Source organism: Paramisgurnus dabryanus, chromosome 14 (genome assembly GCF_030506205.2).
Source record: "Paramisgurnus dabryanus chromosome 14, PD_genome_1.1, whole genome shotgun sequence".
NCBI lineage: Eukaryota > Metazoa > Chordata > Actinopteri > Cypriniformes > Cobitidae > Paramisgurnus > Paramisgurnus dabryanus.
This window is the reverse complement of record NC_133350.1, coordinates 31,054,290-31,073,116: the sequence shown is the minus strand read 5'-3', so window position 1 is coordinate 31,073,116 and position 18,827 is coordinate 31,054,290. Positions and strand designations below refer to the sequence as shown.

Here is an 18,827-nt window from a genome sequence, read left to right as displayed (position 1 = left end):
GCCAGCATTCACTTTCAAAACTGAGATCTTGGAGACCAGAAGCCAGATCTTCAGGTGGGAATGCTTGCATGACCTCAACCTTGTTTGAGGATATCTTATGGAGCTTGAGATTCGATTTAGAAAGTGATTCTTGAGTGCGCTTGAGCAGGTCGATTGCTTCAATTTCCGTGGGAAAGGACATGAGTCCGTCATCCACGTAAAAATGTCTGTTGACAAAGTGTGAAGTGTCAGGTCCATACTCTTGTTCACCTTGCAGTGCAGCTAACCTCAGACCATATATGGCCACTGCCGGTGAAGGGCTGTTCCCGAAAACGTGCACTCTCATTCGGTATTCTAACACTTCCTTGCTCAAGTCATTGTCTTTGTACCAGAAGAATCTTAAATAGTTCCTGTGCTCTTCCTTCACCAGGAAACCATAGAACGTTTGTTGGATATCTGCCATTATCGCAACAAGATCTTTCCTGAGCCGCAGAAGCACACCCAGTAGAGAATTGTTCAGGTCAGGGCCAGAGAGGAGCACACTGTTCAGAGAAATACCTTGGTGGTGAGCGCTGGAATCAAATACGACCCGTATCTGTCCCGGTTTTTGCGGATGGTATACTCCAAAGATGGGCAAGTACCAACATTCTTCTTCTTTATGGACAGGTGGTGCCCTTTCTGCATGATGGTTCTGAAAGAGTTTTTACATGAAGGCAGAAAACTGCTCCCTCATCTCAGGATTTCTATCCAATGTACGTCGCAAAGAACTTAGGCGAGACAATGCTTGGTCACGGTTATTTGGGAGTAATGGACGGGGTGACCTGAATGGCAAAGGAGCAATCCAGTTTTTCTCTTTGTCTTGGTGAAACTCTGTTTGCATAATCTCCAAGAAGTTTTCATCCTCAAAGGACATGGCATGTTTGTTATCATTTTTGGTTTTCTCAAACACATTGAGTCCAAGTTTGTCCTCAGCTTGCACGTGATGTGGAACATGACTGAACGAATGGGGAAAAACAACAGACTTGCGCTCCCTGCAATGGCACAATTTCTCTTTTACTTTGACGTGGCTTTGGCATGGAGTGAGAAGAGAGGGGCGTCCATTTTCCAAGATGTTAGTTTAAAAAACATTCACCATTGGCATATGGGCTTTGTCGATGCAAACGTCACCTATAATCACCCATCCCAAGTCCAGCCGTTGTGCAAAGGGTGCCTTCTGCGGTCCATTGATTTGTTGTCTCACTTTGTGTACACGGATCATATCTCTTCCTAGCAATATCAGGATCTGAGCATTGGGGTCTAGCTTTGGGATAAACTGTGCCACAGGTTTTAAGTGAGGATGAGCAAGGGCGACCTCTGGTGTGGGAATTTCAGCTCTGCTGCTTATTATCTCATTACATTCAATCAGTGGTGGGAGATCAAGACATGTCTTACCATCCAGTGTCTCTATTTGGAAGCCGACTGCTTTTCTTCCAGACATCTCTGTGGAGCCAGCACATAATCTTAGCAAATAAGGAAAGGGGTTACCCTGGATCCCAAAAAGCTGAAACAACTCCCTTTAGCCAACGAGCGGTTGCTCTGGTCATCAATAATGACGTACATCAGGATTGCTCGTTCCCGTTGCTCTTGAGGAAATACACGCACCAGACAAATTTTCGCGCAGGATCGCATTTGAGCATTTTCTCTACAAACTTCAGTACACCTTGAAGTTACCTCCGTTGTAACGTTGTCCTGTCGTGTTGTATGCAGTTCTTGCTTTGCAGGTGTGGAGAAAGGCAGAGCTGGGTCAGGATGCATGGCAGTACAATGTTTATCAGAATCACATTCTTTACATTTTAGGCTCACAAGACAGTCTCTTGCCATATGACTTGGAGAGCAACACCTGAAGCATCTTCGGTGTTCTTTCAGAAGATTCTTGCGTTCAGTTAACATCCTTTTCCTAAAAGCTCTACATTTTGACAGAGGATGCCTTTGTTATGGAGAGGGCAGCTCTTTGTCAGGTCTCTCTTACTTGTCTCCTTCACATTTGTAGAGTCTTCTTCAGGTTCTGCGGATACATCCGTTTTGTGCACTGAAACAGGGACCCTGCTATCTCCATGTCTATACAGGGATCTTTCATTTTTAATGACTGTATGGGCACTACTTGAGAGCTTGAAACTAGGGTCATTTCTAGCTTTAGCTTCACTACAAATGAAACGGGTAAAGAATGAGAATGGGGGAAAACTGACCTGGTTTTCATCTTTGAATCGTGACCCCGTAAATAACCACTTTTCCTGTAGATTTGCTGGCAACTTCTCTACAATAGGATTAATACCGCGAGGGGTATCAAGATAAGCCAGTCCAGGTAAATATGCATCTCCTTTAGCGACAAGTATTTCTGTGAGCAAATCCGCAAGCTCTCTGAGTTTCACACTGTCTTTTGGAGATAAGCGTGGAAAGTTGTCCAAGCGCTTAAACAAGGCACTTTCTATTACTTCTGGGGTAGCATAAGATTCTTGAAGTCTCATCCAAGACATCTGAAGAGCAGTTTGTGGATTTGTAACATAAACAGCTCGTATTCTTTTAACATACTCTGATGATTCTTTTCCTAGCCATTTGATTAACAAATCTAACTCTTCATTGGCCGAAAGCTGTAAATCTTGTGTAACATTAAAAAATGAAGACTCCCAAGCTCTAAAGTTTTCTGGATTGTCATCAAACTTGGTAAGCCCTGTTGTGACTAGTTCCCTACGTGCTAAGAATCTTGCTATGTCCAACAGAGGTGTTGCTTGGCTTTGAGAGGAATGCTGCACATCTGAATTGAGTGCAAACCCTTGAGAATCACGATTTTGGCCTGGAGATACTTTAGATGCAGCGTTTGGAATGGATTGAGGTAGGGCGTATTGATAATCTGGAGGTCTTGTGCTCTGCATATGTTCACTGTCACTTATTTGACTCCTTTCCCAAACTGCTTTAGGGTCACAATCACCTTCAGCGTTCACAGTCTGAGAAATTTTGATCAAATTTGGAGTTGATTCTTTTAAATGGGAAGACAAATTCAGAGGTAAAGTGGAAAAGTCAGAGCTCACCGGTGTCTGGTGTTCCACATATTCCTTTGTTCTTTTTGAAATCACATGTGACGAAAGTGTGCTCTTTCCACTACGACTGTCATCACTTTCCATTGCTGCCGCAGCAGATTCTAATGCATCAGCTTCTGCTATAGCAGCAGCAGCTTCCTTTTCCATTTCCAATGCTTCAAGACTTGCTTCCACCATAGCTCTTTCCTGTTCCAGTCTGGCTTTTTCCTTTCTCATTTCTAGTTGTTTTTGTGCAAATGCCATCCTAACACGTGCAGCTTCTGCTGAGGCTCTTGCTTTAGCGGCAGCACCACTGACTGAAGATTGAGAGCTAGATGATGTGCATTTTGATCTGACCTCTGAAGGTGCTTTTTTCTTTCCTCTGTTTGCTTCAGCTTCCATGCTTGCATCTGTATGTCCTTCTTGTGTCTGCTGATCCATGACTTTTTTAATCAACTGCTTCTTACCACGGTTTTTTACTGTACTGTTCTCCTTATACGTTTTGCTATCCAAGCGTTGATATAAATAAACAGCCAGCCAAACTCTGTTCAAGAGCCAGGAAATGAGCGCCTTGCTCCTTTAATGATCCATTATGCAGTTACAAGGCAAACATACAGGTCAATGAACCGAGTGAAACTGTAAATAAAATGAAAGAAATAACAAACCTATTAATATTCAAAATAACATTACACTCCTCAAAAGTATAGCAATCAGAATCTATACACATGGATTATTATCTTAAATTAGACAAGTGGCTAATGTAGCACGCTAGCTCAGATCAGCAATAACATAAACATCTCCAATTATAAACTGATTAAACTAAAAATACATAAAATGTTAAGTGCCAGAGAGATAAATGATTCAAAATAGACTTACAACCGGTGCTTCTGTAGCATTTTGAAGAAGGATTAACTTGGATGCAACTCAAACATACACTCAATGTGCACTACACAATGCTTACTGCTTCCTGATTACCCAACATGCTGCCCTCACATAGACTTGTCAAAATAAAAGTCCTCATATACAAAATTACACATAAGTAGCAAATAAAGGTAAATGAAAAGCATATTGAACATTAAACAAAGATTAGATAAATATAAATCCAATGTCCATCATAAACTATACACAGCCTCTAACAGAGGCAGAACAAATATAAAAGACATATGTTTATGTACTTGTGCATCTTTGTGGAGCAGCTGTTTTACCTATTCTTAAACAAATGACAAGTAAAACATGCTTATGATCACATTCATTTTAATTTCTTTATAAAAATAGCAATCAAATCATCTTTACCCAGCAATAATAGGTGTTGTGTTAATAAATGTAGATGCAACGTAGTTCCAAAGATTGATTCCGTTTTAGACCATTTCCGCCACATGCACTCACACCCTACAAACTGAGAACAACTTCCTCTCCCCAGTCTCACAGACTCTCGCGATAATACACTGTCTCACTTCTCTTAGACTCTATATCCCCTCCCACATAAAGTTAACATTATGTACAACCCCAAATCAGAAAAAGTTGGGACACTGTAGAAATTGTGAGTAAAAAAGGAATGGAATAATTTACAAATCTCATAAACATATTTTATTCACAATATAATATAGATAACATATCAAATGTAGAAAGTGAGATATTTTGAAACGTCATGCCAAATATTGGCTCATTTTGGATTTCATCAGAGCTACACATTCCAAAAAAAGTTGGGACAGGTAGCAATAGGAGGCGGAAAATTTAAATGTACATATAAGGAACAGCTGGAGGAGGACCAATGTTTAGGAATGGGAATGTTGTCCCATTCTTGTCTAAAACAGGCTTCTAGTTGCTCAACTGTCTGAGGTCTTCTTTGTCGTATCTTCCTCTTTATGATGAGCTAAATATTTTCTGTAGGTGAAAGATCTGGACTGCAGGCTGGCCATTTCAGTACTCAGATCCTTCTTCTATGCAGTCTTGACATTGTAATTGATGCAGTATGTGACCTGGCATTGTCGTGTTGGAAAATGCAAGGTCTTCCCTGAAAGAGACTACGTCTGAATGGGATCATATGTATCTAGAACTTGGATAAACCTTTCAGCATTGATGGTGCCTTTCCAGATGTGTAAGCTGCCCATGCCACACACACTCATGCAACTCCAAACCATCAGAGATGCAGGTTTCTCAACTGAGCGCTAATAACAACTTGGGTTGTCATTGTCCTCTTTAGTCCGGATGAAATGGCGTCCCAGTTTTCCAAAAAGACCTTCAAATTTTGATTCGTCTGACCACAGAACAGTTTTCCACTTTGCAAAAGTCCATTTTAAATGAACCTTGGCCCAGAGAAAACGCTTGTGCTTCTGGGTCATGTTTAGATAAGGCTTCTTTTTTGACCTATAGAGTTTTGGCTGGCAACGGCGAATGACACGGTGGATTGTGTTCACCGACAATGTTTTCTGGAAGTATTTAAGAGCCCATGTTGTGATTTCCATTACAGTAGCATTTCTGTATGTGATGCAGTGCCGTCTAAGAGCCCGAAGATCACGGGTATCAAGTATTGGTTTCCCAGCCTTGACCCTTACGCACAAAGATTGTTCCAGATTCTCTGAATCTTTGGATGATATTATGCACTGTAGATGATGATAACTTCAAACTATTTGCAATTTTTCTCTGAGAAACTCAGAAAACTATTTTTCGCCGCAGCATTGGGGGAATTGGTGATTCTCTGCCAATCTTGACTTCTGACAGACACTGCCACTCTGACAGGCTTTTTTATACCCAATCATGTTGCCAATTGACCTTATAAGTTGCAAATCAGTCCTTAAGCTTTTCCTTATATGTACATTTAAATTTTCTGGCCTCTTATTGCTACCTGTCCCAACTTTTTTTGGAATATGTAGCTCTCATGAAATCCAAAATGAGCCAATATTTGGCATGACATTTCGCAATATCTCACTTTCAACATTTGATATGTTATTTATATTCTATTGTAAATAAAATATAAATTTATGAGATTAGTAAATTATTCCATTCCTTTTTTACTCACAATTTCTACAGTGTCCCAACTTTTTCTGATTTGGGGTTGTACAATAAAGAATATTATTCAGTGTGAAATAAGTTTCCTTTGAATAAACTCATCTCTGATTTTAGTTTTTGTCTTTAGATTGTCAACTAGGCTTACAATGTCATGCACGAAGGGTTTGCCTAGTCCTTTCTATCTATTCTATCTTTAAAACTCTGTCTACAAAGATGTTACCCTGTCCCTTTCCTCTGACAAAAATGCCAATAACCAAATAAGTTGTTTTTTTGCACATATTTTCACATATCTTTATCTTCTTTACTACACATTTCTGTGCAGACTCAGCAGATGCAAGACTTTCAGTTAATGTGGACTACTGCTAATATAGTCAGAAATCAGTTATATAAGAAAAACGCAATTTAATTAAACTTATTTTACCACTTGCATATAGTTTCTCTGAATGACTTTCATCTGAGAGCATTTCTTTACTGTCTTGTGCATTGCTCTCAAAAACAGTTGCATTTTATAATATTTTGATGTAGAATAACATTTACATTCATTTACTGCACATCATACTTCATTTAACACATTATTGGGAACTGCTAAAAGTGTTGGTGTATTTTCTACAACTGCACAAAAGAGGGAAAAACACCATCTTTTAATAAACTACAATTCAAAGTTTATTTATCAGCAATTAAATTGTTGCATTGGCTGTGGGTTTAAGAAAGAGCAGCTGCCTCCAGAGATGATCTGTACAATCAATCAGCTTAGAGACATCACTCCTTCTAGCACATTACATGAAGATACAGGACCGCCACCTGTTTTTTTTATTCTGCTTTTTTGGTTGATGTTACAAACAGACAAAACAGCATTTAACTGTTTTTAAAAGGGACTTAAAGTACTTTAGGAGGATCAAAGTTTGATTACAATCATTAATTTCAATCTTTAACATGAATAGTAAAGATATCAAGATTATATTTACACAAAATATTTTAGATTATGTAGGGTGATTTTATGTACAAAAATAGCTTTAACTGGGTTTACAAATTCAGCCTCATAAAAAGTTCACAATAACCTGCAAGGCAATCACAACTGGGCAATCACAGTGTGGCTGATCAGTGTTTCTACTATCGATATGTTTTGCCTTTTCTTGCAGTGAACGAATGCGCAATGATCTCAGATAATTCAATCCTACCATACTAATCATCAATGGCAGGGGAACTGAATAAGCAAGATCATAATTAGCCAGATCTGAACATCTCGGATGTCTCATTTGATCTCGGATGTATTAAGTGACGTACAAAGAACGGACCCCGACATCAAAAAAATATTGGAAAACTAATAACCAGTTTTTTAATTTTTAATGTAGAACAGACACAAAAAACATTTAAAAGATAATTTATTCTCTACTAATTATTCTGTGTATACTTTTATTAATCACCTCAGCAATTTGGAAGCGGTGACCCTAGGCCCAGGCCAGATCCCAGGTCCCCACTGGAGGAGGGTGATGCCTCTGCTGGGCCCGTCTACTCCCCACTGGAGGAGGGTGATGCATCTGCGGGGCCCGTCTACTCCTCATTGGAGAAGGGGGATGCCTCTGCTGGGCCAGTCTACTCCCCATTTCAGGAGAGAGATGCCTCTGCAAGTCCCGTCCTCTCCCCAATTGAGAGTGATGCCTCTACCAGGCCTGTTCTCGCCCCATTTGAGGAAAGTGGGCTCGTCACTCCAGCTCCGGTAAAGTGGATAATGTTTCACCATTAGAAATGTGGGCTTCTTTATATTTGCTCTTGTACCAGATGTTTATTGGTTAAATTTTGTAACAGGACACCAGGTGTGATGCCAGAGGGATTCCTGGATGGGAGGCAGTTGATGCCTTGGCAGGTTACCTGGTTGGGCTAAACCGGACTATAAGAGCACTCTCCAATGCTGAAGTGGCAGAGATTTTGAGGTTATACTCACGTCTAAGTGTCTTTAACCAGACCCCCACCAGATACACCCTCAAGAGCAAAAAAAAAGATTTGACAGGACCTTGGAGGGCTTCAAGAAAGTGCAGTGGCTCTGCTCCAGGACAGCAAGCAGCTGAGAGGTATCTACATCTCATATAACTGTTTTCTTTAGTATTCATATCAATATTTAAAGAGTTTGATTCCAAAACGCAATAAATCCATTTTGACTAATTTCGGTAAAAACATGTTTTCTATACCAAGAAAGTGAAAAGATAAAAACCACTATTCAACTCAAAGATTTATTATAAAAACAGATGCAATGTTATATTCATTTAGTTGACTAGTGGTATACACTGATTAAAATAAACATTAATGGCATTAATCAAAACACTTACTTTGTCATATTAAGAACATTGTCATTGCTGCTGTTATACTTGGGACGTCATCGCTGTTTTGGTCCTGCTAGATTTTTGTTGACTTCAAGTAAAATAAGGAAAGTTTTTCATAAGATCCCCTGGAGTTAACAGAAGCTTCATGCTGTCGTGTGAGAACAGCTGTCGTTTTCCCGTCGCCCAAGTGGCTTATGTTTCTTCCCCGTCTCAGAAAACCACCACAGGTTTATCAATGCCATCAAAAGTATTATTTTGTTTTTGTTTGTTTGTTGATCACGAAGTACAAAGTAGATGAGGAAAACTAGGATTATGTGTGTATTCAACGCACCACCATTGTTTCTTTACACTGCGTGGAATGGTGCTCTGTGATTTGTTGAGTGGATTTATTGAATTCTGCAGAAAAGGGGTACTGGTGTTTATCGCATTTTGGGAAAAAAAGGGAGAAAAGATGACAGAATAACACGACGATTAGTGGATTGTGCGTAAAATTAAGAATTTACTTTTTAATACTGACCTGATACAATACTGATTTTGGCAGTACATTTATTTTATTTTAAAAATGGCGTTTATCGCGTTTTGGAACAACACTCTTTATAGGTATGTCAATATGTTAACATCAATATGTAATGAGCACTATGTGATCTGGTCATCTATTTGCAGATTGTTCATGGTCCATAGTCAGGCTGCTCACAGACCAGACAAGAACAGAATTTCAGAATGTGTTGCTCTCAAGCTGTACAAAGAGTACAAGCAACCCAGAAATAGGCCAAAGGACAATAAAGGGAGGAGATTTGCCATACCCCAGTCCATTGTCATGACTTACTCGCACATCAAGCAGCTAGTTGAGGACTGCCAAGAGATCATGGAGAGGAGTGATGTTAACCTGGTACTGGTTAACATTAACAACACCACAGTGTCCGACTGGTGAGTTCATCTTTAATATCTTCATAAATTGATTGAATTGTGTATTTGAACAAATTTTTTTAATATTAACACACTGAAAAATTTACTCTTGTGTGTTTTGTTTTCTGTCTCTGCAGGCTGTATAAACGCTCTAAGAAAACAGTGCAGGGTTCTTTACTTCAGGGCGTGCAGCTTCCACGGCAGTTTGCCGTGGCTAAAGAATCCCTCCTGGAGGTTCGTGACCTACCATCACAGCCAGTTCAGCATGGACACACTCCTTTGGAGTTCCAGGAGCCTGAAAACCGTGAGGGTGAGGCAAAAATCCGCAGGCGACACAATTCCAGAACACCTGCTATTGCACACACAGGTGGGGAAGAAGCAGCTATTGCCAAACACGATGCTGCTTCCTCTCAAAACAGCAGTACGGAGGGCTGGTCCTCTGCCAACCAGCCATCCCCAACACAGTACCAGAGCTGGTCTTCCTACCAGGTGCCCCTTGCACACTCTCATGTTTGGTCCTTCACCCACCCACAACCCTCAGCATCCTCCCAGGGCTGGTCTGCCACCCAACCACCACCCTCAGCATCCACCCAGGGCTGGTCCTCCACCCACCCACAACCCTCAGCATCCATCCAGGGCTGGTCTGCAACCCCCCCAACCCTCAGCATCCTTTCAGGGCTGGTCTACCACCAACCCACCACCCTCAGCATCCTCCTAGGGCTAGCCTGCCACCCAACCACCACAATCAGCATCTACCCAGGGCTGGTCTGCAACCTACCCACCACCCTCAGCATCCACCCAGGGCTGGTCTGCAACCCACCCAGCACCCTCAGCATTCACCCAGGACTGGTCCTCCAACCAGGACTGGTCTGCAACCCACCCACCACCCTCAACATCCACCCAGGGCTGGCCTGCCAACGAACCACCACCCTCGGCATCCTCCCAGGGCTGGCCTGATACCGAACCACCACCCTCAGCATCCTCCCAGGGCTGGCCTGCCACCCAACCACCACCCTCAGCATCCACCCAGGGCTGGTCATCAACCTCCTACTGTCCTGACCAACCTAGGTTCCCTCACCAAGCTCTAGATCCATTTAATCGCCAGCGTGAATGGCGATTACGCAAGGCAGAACTTGAGAACCAGGAGAGAGTGAGGAAAGGTGAGCCCCCAAAGATCAGAGAGGTAAAAGAGAGCTATCACTATGAGTGTAAGCTGTGTGGTCAGCCTAAATCTAAGCAAACTGGACACTCACAGGTACGAGGCAAATGGTACTGCCCTGCATCTGGACAGACCCTTGAGGAGTGGAGAAGCTCTTTGTAAATATAAATATAACAAATTCATTATTTTTTATTTATACTTTTTTTAATAATATTTTTTATTTATTTTAAGAAAACATTTCACATTCACTGTTCAAACCATTTGCTGTTGCAAATGGAAAAAAATATTAGTTGCTGATGCAACTATAAAAAAAAACACAACTCTTGTGGTGTAATAGTAACACGTCCATCCTTTGGGTGGGAGACTCCAGGTGCAAATCCTGGCAAGAGTGTGCAACTGTTGGCCCAACCAGTATTTAATAAAAAAAATAATTTATGACATCATTTAATCTGCATTTTCTCCTTTTCTCATTATTATTACTAGATGTACCCGCACTCATAATTATCATAACAAAGCATTATTATTCATACCAATCCCATTTGTATCTGTTTTTAAGCCATATTTAATAAATTCATAGCAATTTCTGATGAGGAGCTAGTGTCAAGGGGGGAACCGGCACAGAAGAGGCTGACAAAGGAAAAGTACAACTACACCTGTAAGGTGTAGGGGTGGTGGTACTGTCCAGCCTCAGGACTGACCCTGGGTGTCTGGAGGAAGAGTGTATTGTTGCTGTCACTATTACTTGTATCTCAATTTTAATTTTCAATTTAAAGAACTTTATTGGCATGATTGTGTCACTTACAATATTGCCAAAGCATTATACATAAAACAAGAAACATACAATAAAACAATAGTAACAAACATTAAGGTGCAATTAAGCTAAGTTGCTGGGTGATGGATGAAGTACTACTGCAAATAAAATAAAATAGAATCAGAGGATATTTACAATATAGACTTTAAAATATAAACATTTGAAGTATACAAATGTTCATTTATGGAGGCACTTGAGAGAGGTAGAATAAAAGTACTGTACTGGATCTCTCTATGTCGTTTGTATGTCTGTTACCATAAAGTTTAAGAATTTTATGAAGCCAAGAACAACCTTCACGTTTTTATGTAATTTCCTCTTGAATACCAGGACAGTGAGTGTCATCCATTGAATGTAATTGTAAAAACTATAGCCAGAATTACTTGCAGAATCATTTTACATTTATTCACAAAACCCAACACTCAATGCTCAATTTATAATATGTTTTTTTCACTTGTGTTGCACAGATGTAGTCTCTCAAATAATTGTGTTTAAAAAAAAAGGAGGGGAAACATGATGTGGGATTTATTTACATTTAAAGCTATACACTGTTAATACTGCTTTAAATGTAGCATGTGACATTTTGAGTTAAATATTTGAATTTTTTTTACATCTCAAAATATGTTTACTTACAAGAGAATTTGCTTTAAATGCATTTATGTGTATAATCGCTTAATCACAGGGTTATTACTGTGGTGATTCATATGGAAAAGAATTCCTGTGTTAAAAAAGTACTACATTACCCAAAACGCATTGCATGTGTACTTCCGGAATGCACTACGAGACGAGAGAACAAGCGAAAATGCAAGCGATATTGCCACAGCACAGGTTCGAATCCAGCAAGAGACATGAAAATTAAAGTGATGATAAACCTTCCAATTAGTGGAGAACTGTGTGTAAACAATGTTGAGAAGATAAAAGAGAAGATAAAAAATTTATGTAGTGTACGTTTTTCTCCTTTTCCCTCTTTTTTTCCCCTCTCTTTCCCCCCTCTTTCCTCTCTCTTTTCTTCTTTTCCCCGCCCACAAGCAGTCCATTTTGCCCCTTTTTTGGCCGAGTGGTTAAGGCGATGGACTTGAAATCCATTGGGGTCTCCCCGCGCAGGTTCAAACCCTGCCGACTACGTTTGTCTGCTCCATGGCTTCAGAGCTTCGCTTTTTGGTCGTTCCAGCTTACAAAGTGCTGTATTTCTGCTGCTCAAGTTGTTACCATTGGATTTGCGGATGGAAAACTAAGCAGCCTGTCGTAGTTTCTCCTGTATGTGTTCAACAAGCAGCCCTGTTGTCAAGTGATGCAGCTTCCGTTGTCATATTGTCCATAAACAGCTCGCACAACATGAAACCAAAAAAGAGCTGGAACAGGTTTTTGTTTAGAAAGGATGTGCATTGTGGCTAATCGAGTTGATCCTAACCTGATCCATGTTCTAAGATGTTAAGGATTAAGGCCCCACCCTTTTGTTTTCACAATTACCATAATTCCCTGCCCCGGCTTGTTGTCCTTAATTCATTTAAAAATGTTTTGCACTCATGATTTTCCTAATAGACAGCGAATAATGAGTAAACCTCTGGTGAAGATCTCTTACCTGTCGAAAAGGCAAAACATACAGCAAAGCCATACCTTCTTCTTCTTCTTCTTCTTCTTCGTTTAATGGCAAGTAGCACCAACTTTAAGGTGCATTATCGCCACCTTCTGTGTTGGAGTGTGGACAAGAGTTTGTCCCCACATAAAAAGAACCTAGATTCTCTTAATCAATTCTGTTATCTTTAAATAATGAAATGATTTCTTCAAGCCGTAACCGATTGTATTCTAAGAGTTCAAGTCAACAATTCCCACTTGCCTATTTTCCATCTGCAACATTTACCCTTTCCTCAATATACTTTCGTCAAAAACAAACAACATGCTCTAAAAGCAGCATCTGAAGTCTAATCTCAGTTTAAAGCTTGATTACCACCAGGTAATGTGCACAGGAAAGGTCGTGACCTTTGCTGTCATTCTTTCGCAGAGGCAATATCGTAGCCTATGAGGTTTATCTGAGGCGTGATCTTTGCTGGTTGAAAACTTTACCCAAAACCCCGCCAGGATGACTTGAAATACAGTCAGCTTTGGCAATTTTTGCCAGTCTCCCAAGAGACTTACAATGTCGTTGTAAATGAAAGATGTCTGCTGGTGTTGTTAGTAGTGAGATTAGGGGAATCAAAGTTCCATCCCAATCGTTGGTGTCACATTCATTTCAATCTTTAATGTTGAAGTCAACGTTAAAGATATCAAGGTTATGTTTTTGCAGAGTGTTCTCTACGTCATATGTGATGATTTTGCGGAGAAAAGAGCAAATCATAAAAATGATTTAGCTGGCTTTTCACTGGCAGGGTCACGTTTTTGTCACACATGCTTTATCTCGTGCACCTCAATAGTCAGTTCATCATGTTACGCAGACACACCTACACTTCCTTCAGCTTAGTAACGCTGCCTCTCTGGTGACGTTTTGGAGGACGACTGCTTTTTTCTCAAGAGAAGACTGTCTCAAGCTGAAGCAAGACTTCTCCCCTTAAAGAGCTCTTACGTACTCTGTTAGAAGACTGAAGCAGGTGCCGGCTCATTCTGGCCTTCTAGTAACATTTACTCTGTCCACAGACCAATGAGTAATGAACAGGTCATGATAAAGAAATCCCAATCCTTGTCTGCCAACATTATCAGACCGTAGGAGGCATGAGAGGTGATGCCCTGGTACTGAAGTGTGAGCCCGGATAGCTCAGTCGGTAAAGCATCAGACTTTTAATCTGAGGGTCCAGGGTTCAACTCCCTGTTCGGGCGATGAGTGCAGGTTTGTGTCCTGCCGTCTGCGAGCGTCTCCCCTTGGCGTTTGGGTCGGCCTCGAGGACGCATTGGATTTTGAAGGGCGGTTTCTCGGACAGGGATTAAACTTGTCCTCGACTAAAATAAATGTAAGAGCTGTCCAAACTGAAAAGAACTTTCACTGACACCATTGCCCTTTGCTTTGCCGTGAAATGCACACAAGTAATGTTTTTAATAAGGCATGATTGTTAAAACTAGTTGTATTTCCTAATTAAACTGAGGCCTAGTCCTGTCTTAAACTAATCCCTGTGTGGGAAACCACCCCTGAGAGACATTTTGCTTAAGGTTTGCAGATGAAAGTAAACAAAAAATTGATTGAGACCTCAGAAAATGAATGCCAAGTGCCTTCCGGCCGACGCACTCAGGCAAATCTGCAGGCGCAGCCATGCCGGAGCCTGGTGACACGCCGTGATCGTATAGTGGTTAGTACTCTGTGTTGTGGCCGCAGCAACTCCGGTTCGAATCCGGGTCACGGCAGTCCACCCAGGGATGTGGGTGGATCATCCCAACGCTGCCCCTTTTGTACTTACCTGACCGACAAGTTCTTTTCAGCACACAACAAGCCCAGAGGGTTCGCAAAGATGACTCGTTGTGGTCGTGGCCGAGTGGTTAAGGCGATGGACTTGAAATCCATTGGGGTCTCCCCGCGCAGGTTCAACCCCTGCCTACTACGTGTGTCTGCTCCCTGGCTTGTTGGTCGTTCCAGCTCACAAAGTGCTGTATTTCTGCTGCTCAAGTTGTTACCATTGGATTTGCGGATGGAAAACTAAGCAGCCTGTCGTAGTTTCTCCTGTATGTGTTCAACAAGCAGCCCTGTTGTCAAGTGATGCAGTTTCCGTTGTCATATTGTCCATAAACAGCTCGCACAACATGAAACCAAAAAAGAGCTGGAACAGGTTTTTGTTTAGAAAGGATGTGCATTGTGGCTAATCGAGTTGATCCTAACCTGATCCATGTTCTAAGATGTTAAGGATTAAGGCCCCACCCTTTTGTTTTCACAATTACCATAATTCCCTGCCCCGGCTTGTTGTCCTTAATTCATTTAAAAATGTTTTGCACTCATGCTTTTCCTAATAGACAGCGAATAATGAGTAAACCTCTGGTGAAGATCTCTTACCTGTCGAAAAGGCAAAACATACAGCAAAGCCATACCTTCTTCTTCTTCTTCTTCTTCTTCGTTTAATGGCAAGTAGCACCAACTTTAAGGTGCATTATCGCCAACTTCTGTGTTGGAGTGTGGACAAGAGTTTCTCCCCACATAAAAAGAACCTAGATTCTCTTAATCAATCCTGTTATCTTTAAATAATGAAATGATCTCTTCAAGCCGTAACCGATTGTATTCTAAGGATTCAAGTCAACAATTCCCACATACCTATTTTCCATCTGCAACGTTTACCCTTTCCTCAATATACTTTCGTCAAAAACAAACAACATGCTCTAAAAGCAGCATCTGAAGTCTAATCTCAGTTTAAAGGAACACGCCCACATTTTGGTAATTTAGCTTATTCACCGTATCCCCCAGAGTTAGATAAGTCCATACATACCTTTCTTTCATCTCCGTGCGAGCTGTAACTCTGTTGACGCAGCCCCTGCTAGCTTAGTTTAGCACAAAGACTGGAAGTGAATGGCTCCAGCTAGCAAACTGCTCCCAATAAGTGACAAAATAACGTGAACATTTTCCTATTTATGTTTTGTGATTTGTATAGTCACAGCGTGTACAAATAACAAGGCCATATGAGACACAGCCATCTTTTAACAGTATACATACTGGGAACTATATTCTCAGAAGGCGAAGCACTGCTATTGGGCGGAGTGATTTGCACATCTCTGACCGAACTCTCTGCTCCTCAACAGGAAGGGTCACTCCGTCCAGTAGCAGTGCTTCACATAAATAGGAACATTTTCGAGTTATTTTGTCACTTATTGGGAGCAGTTTGCTAGCTGGAGCCATTCACTTCCAGTCTTTGTGCTAAGCTAAGCTAGCGGGGGCTGTGTCAGACAGAGTTACAGCACGCACGGAGATGAGAAAGTTATGTATTGACTTACTAACTCTGGGGGATACTTTGAATAAGCTAAATTCCCAAAATGTGGGCATGTTCTTTTAAAGCTTGATTACCACCATGTCGTCCTGCGTCCAGGTATGTGCACAGAAAAGGTCGTGACCTTTGCCGTCATTCTTTCGCAGAGGCAATATCGTAGCCTATGAGGTTTATCCGAGGCGTGATCTTTGCTGGTTGAAAACTTTACCCAATACCCCGCCAGGATGACTTGAAATACAGTCAGCTTTGGCAATTTTTGCCAGTCTCTTAAGAGACTTACAAGGTCGTTGTAAATGAAAGATGTCTGCTAGTGTTGTTAGTAGTGAGATTAGGGGAATCAAAGTTCCATCCCAATCGTTGTTGTCACATTCATTTCAATCTTTAATGTTGAAGTCAACGTTAAAGATATCAAGGTTATGTTTTTGCAGAGTGTTCTCTACGTCATATGTGATGATTTTGCGGAGAAAAGAGCAAATTATAAAAATGATTTAGCTGGCTTTTCACAGGCAGGGTCACGTTTTTGTCACACGTGCTTTATCTCGTGCACCTCAATAGTCAGTTCATCATGTTACGCAGACACACCTACACTTCCTTCAGCTTAGTAACGCTGCCTCTCTGGTGACGTTTTGGAGGACGACTGCTTTTTCCTCAAGAGAAGACTGTCTCAAGCTGAAGCAAGACTTCTCCCCTTAAAGAGCTCTTACGTACTCTGTTAGAAGACTGAAGCAGGTGCCGGCTCATTCTGGCCTTCTAGTAACATTTACTCTGTCCACAGACCAATGAGTAATGAACAGGTCATGATAAAGAAATCCCAATCCTTGTCTGCCAACATTATCAGACCGTAGGAGGCATGAGAGGTGATGCCCTGTGACTGAAGTGTGAGCCCGGATAGCTCAGTCGGTAGAGCATCAGACTTTAAATCTGAGGGTCCAGGGTTCAAGTCCCTGTTCGGGTGATGAGTGCAGGTTTGTGTCCTGCCGTCTGCGAGCGTCTCCCCTTGGCGTTTGGGTCGGCCTCGAGGACGTATTGGATTTTGAAGGGCGGTTTCTCGGACAGGGATTAGACTTGTCCTCGACTAAAATAAATGTAAGAGCTGTCCAAACTGAAAAGAACTTTCACTGACATCATTGCTCTTTGCTTTGCCGTGAAATGCACACAAGTAATGTTTTTAATAAGGCATGATTGTTAAAACTAGTTGTATTTCCTAATTAAACTGAGGCCTAGTCCTGTCTTAAACTAATCCCTGTGCGGGAAACCACCCCTGAGAGACATTTTGCTTAAGGTTTGCAGATGAAAGTAAACAAAAAATTGATTGAGACCTCAGAAAATGAATGCCAAGCGCCTTCCGGCCGACGCACTCAGGCAAACCTGCAGGCGCAGCCATGCCAGAGCCTGGTGGCACGCCGTGATCGTATAGTGGTTAGTACTTTGTGTTGTGGCCGCAGCAACCCCGGTTCGAATCCGGGTCACGGCAGTCCACCCAGGGATGTGGGTGGATCATCCCAACGCTACCCCTTTTGTACCTACCTGACCGACAAGTTCTTTTCAGCACACAACAAGCCCAGAGGGTTCGCAAAGATGACTCATTGTGGTCGTGGCCGAGTGGTTAAGGCGATGGACTTGAAATCCATTGGGGTCTCCCCCGCAGATTCAACCCCTGCCTATTACGTGTGTCTGCTCCCTGGCTTCAGAGCTTCGCTTGTTGGTTGTTCCAGCTCACAAAGTGCTGTATTTCTGCTGCTCAAGTTGTTACCATTGGATTTGCGGATGGAAAACTAAGCAGCCTGTCGTAGTTTCTCCTGTATGTGTTCAACAAGCAGCCCTGTTGTCAAGTGATGCAGTTTCCATTGTCATATTGTCCATAAACAGCTCGCACAACATGAAACCAAAAAAGAGCTGGAACAGGTTTTTGTTTAGAAAGGATGTGCATTGTGGCTAATCGAGTTGATCCTAACCTGATCCATGTTCTAAGATGTTAAGGATTAAGGCCCCACCCTTTTGTTTTCACAATTACCATAATTCCCTGCCCCGGCTTGTTGTCCTTAATTCATTTAAAAATGTTTTGCACTCATGCTTTTCCTAATAGACAGCGAATAATGAGTAAACCTCTGGTGAAGATCTCTTACCTGTCGAAAAGGCAAAACATACAGCAAAGCCATACCTTCTTCGTCTTCTTCTTCTTCGTTTAATGGCAAGTAGCACCAACTTTAAGGTGCATTATCGCCACCTTCTGTGTTGGAGTGTGGACAAGAGTTTGTCCCCACATAAAAAGAACCTAGATTCTCTTAATCAATCCTGTTATCTTTAAATAATGAAATGATCTCTTCAAGCCGTAAGCGATTGTATTCTAAGAGTTCAAGTCAACAATTCCCACTTGCCTATTTTCCATCTGCAACATTTACCCTTTCCTCAATATACTTTCGTCAAAAACAAACAACATGCTCTAAAAGCAGCATCTGAAGTCTAATCTCAGTTTAAAGCTTGATTACCACCATGTCGTCCAGCGTCCAGGTATGTGCACAGGAAAGGTCGTGACCTTTGCTGTCATTCTTTCGCAGAGGCAATATCATAGCCTATGAGGTTTATCTGAGGCGTGATCTTTGCTGGTTGAAAACTTTACCCAATACCCCGCCAGGATAACTTGAAATACAGTCAGCTTTGGAAATTTTTGCCAGTCTCCCAAGAGACTTACAAGGTCGTCGT

The 18,827-nt window shown here is 41.6% G+C and overlaps 8 non-coding genes across 8 annotated transcripts; all 8 read left to right on the top strand.

The window, feature by feature from the left end:
- The first annotated feature begins 12,272 nt into the window (after positions 1 to 12,272).
- trnas-uga (transfer RNA serine (anticodon UGA)) lies at positions 12,273 to 12,357 on the top strand. Its single transcript has one exon. It is a non-coding gene; the product is annotated as a tRNA-Ser (tRNA).
- An 865-nt stretch (positions 12,358 to 13,222) lies between these two features.
- Positions 13,223 to 13,363, top strand: LOC135719550 (U4 spliceosomal RNA). Its single transcript, XR_010521183.1, has one exon. It is a non-coding gene; the product is annotated as a U4 spliceosomal RNA (small nuclear RNA).
- Positions 13,364 to 13,970: 607 nt separating this feature from the next.
- trnak-uuu (transfer RNA lysine (anticodon UUU)) lies at positions 13,971 to 14,043 on the top strand. The gene has a single exon. It is a non-coding gene; the product is annotated as a tRNA-Lys (tRNA).
- Positions 14,044 to 14,676: 633 nt separating this feature from the next.
- trnas-uga (transfer RNA serine (anticodon UGA)) lies at positions 14,677 to 14,758 on the top strand. The gene has a single exon. It is a non-coding gene; the product is annotated as a tRNA-Ser (tRNA).
- Positions 14,759 to 16,258: 1,500 nt separating this feature from the next.
- Positions 16,259 to 16,399, top strand: LOC135719530 (U4 spliceosomal RNA). Its single transcript, XR_010521164.1, has one exon. It is a non-coding gene; the product is annotated as a U4 spliceosomal RNA (small nuclear RNA).
- Positions 16,400 to 17,526: 1,127 nt separating this feature from the next.
- On the top strand, positions 17,527 to 17,598 carry trnah-gug (transfer RNA histidin (anticodon GUG)). Its single transcript has one exon. It is a non-coding gene; the product is annotated as a tRNA-His (tRNA).
- A 114-nt stretch (positions 17,599 to 17,712) lies between these two features.
- Positions 17,713 to 17,793, top strand: trnas-uga (transfer RNA serine (anticodon UGA)). Its single transcript has one exon. It is a non-coding gene; the product is annotated as a tRNA-Ser (tRNA).
- An 877-nt stretch (positions 17,794 to 18,670) lies between these two features.
- LOC135719566 (U4 spliceosomal RNA) lies at positions 18,671 to 18,811 on the top strand. The gene has a single exon (XR_010521198.1). It is a non-coding gene; the product is annotated as a U4 spliceosomal RNA (small nuclear RNA).
- The last annotated feature ends 16 nt before the right edge of the window (positions 18,812 to 18,827 follow it).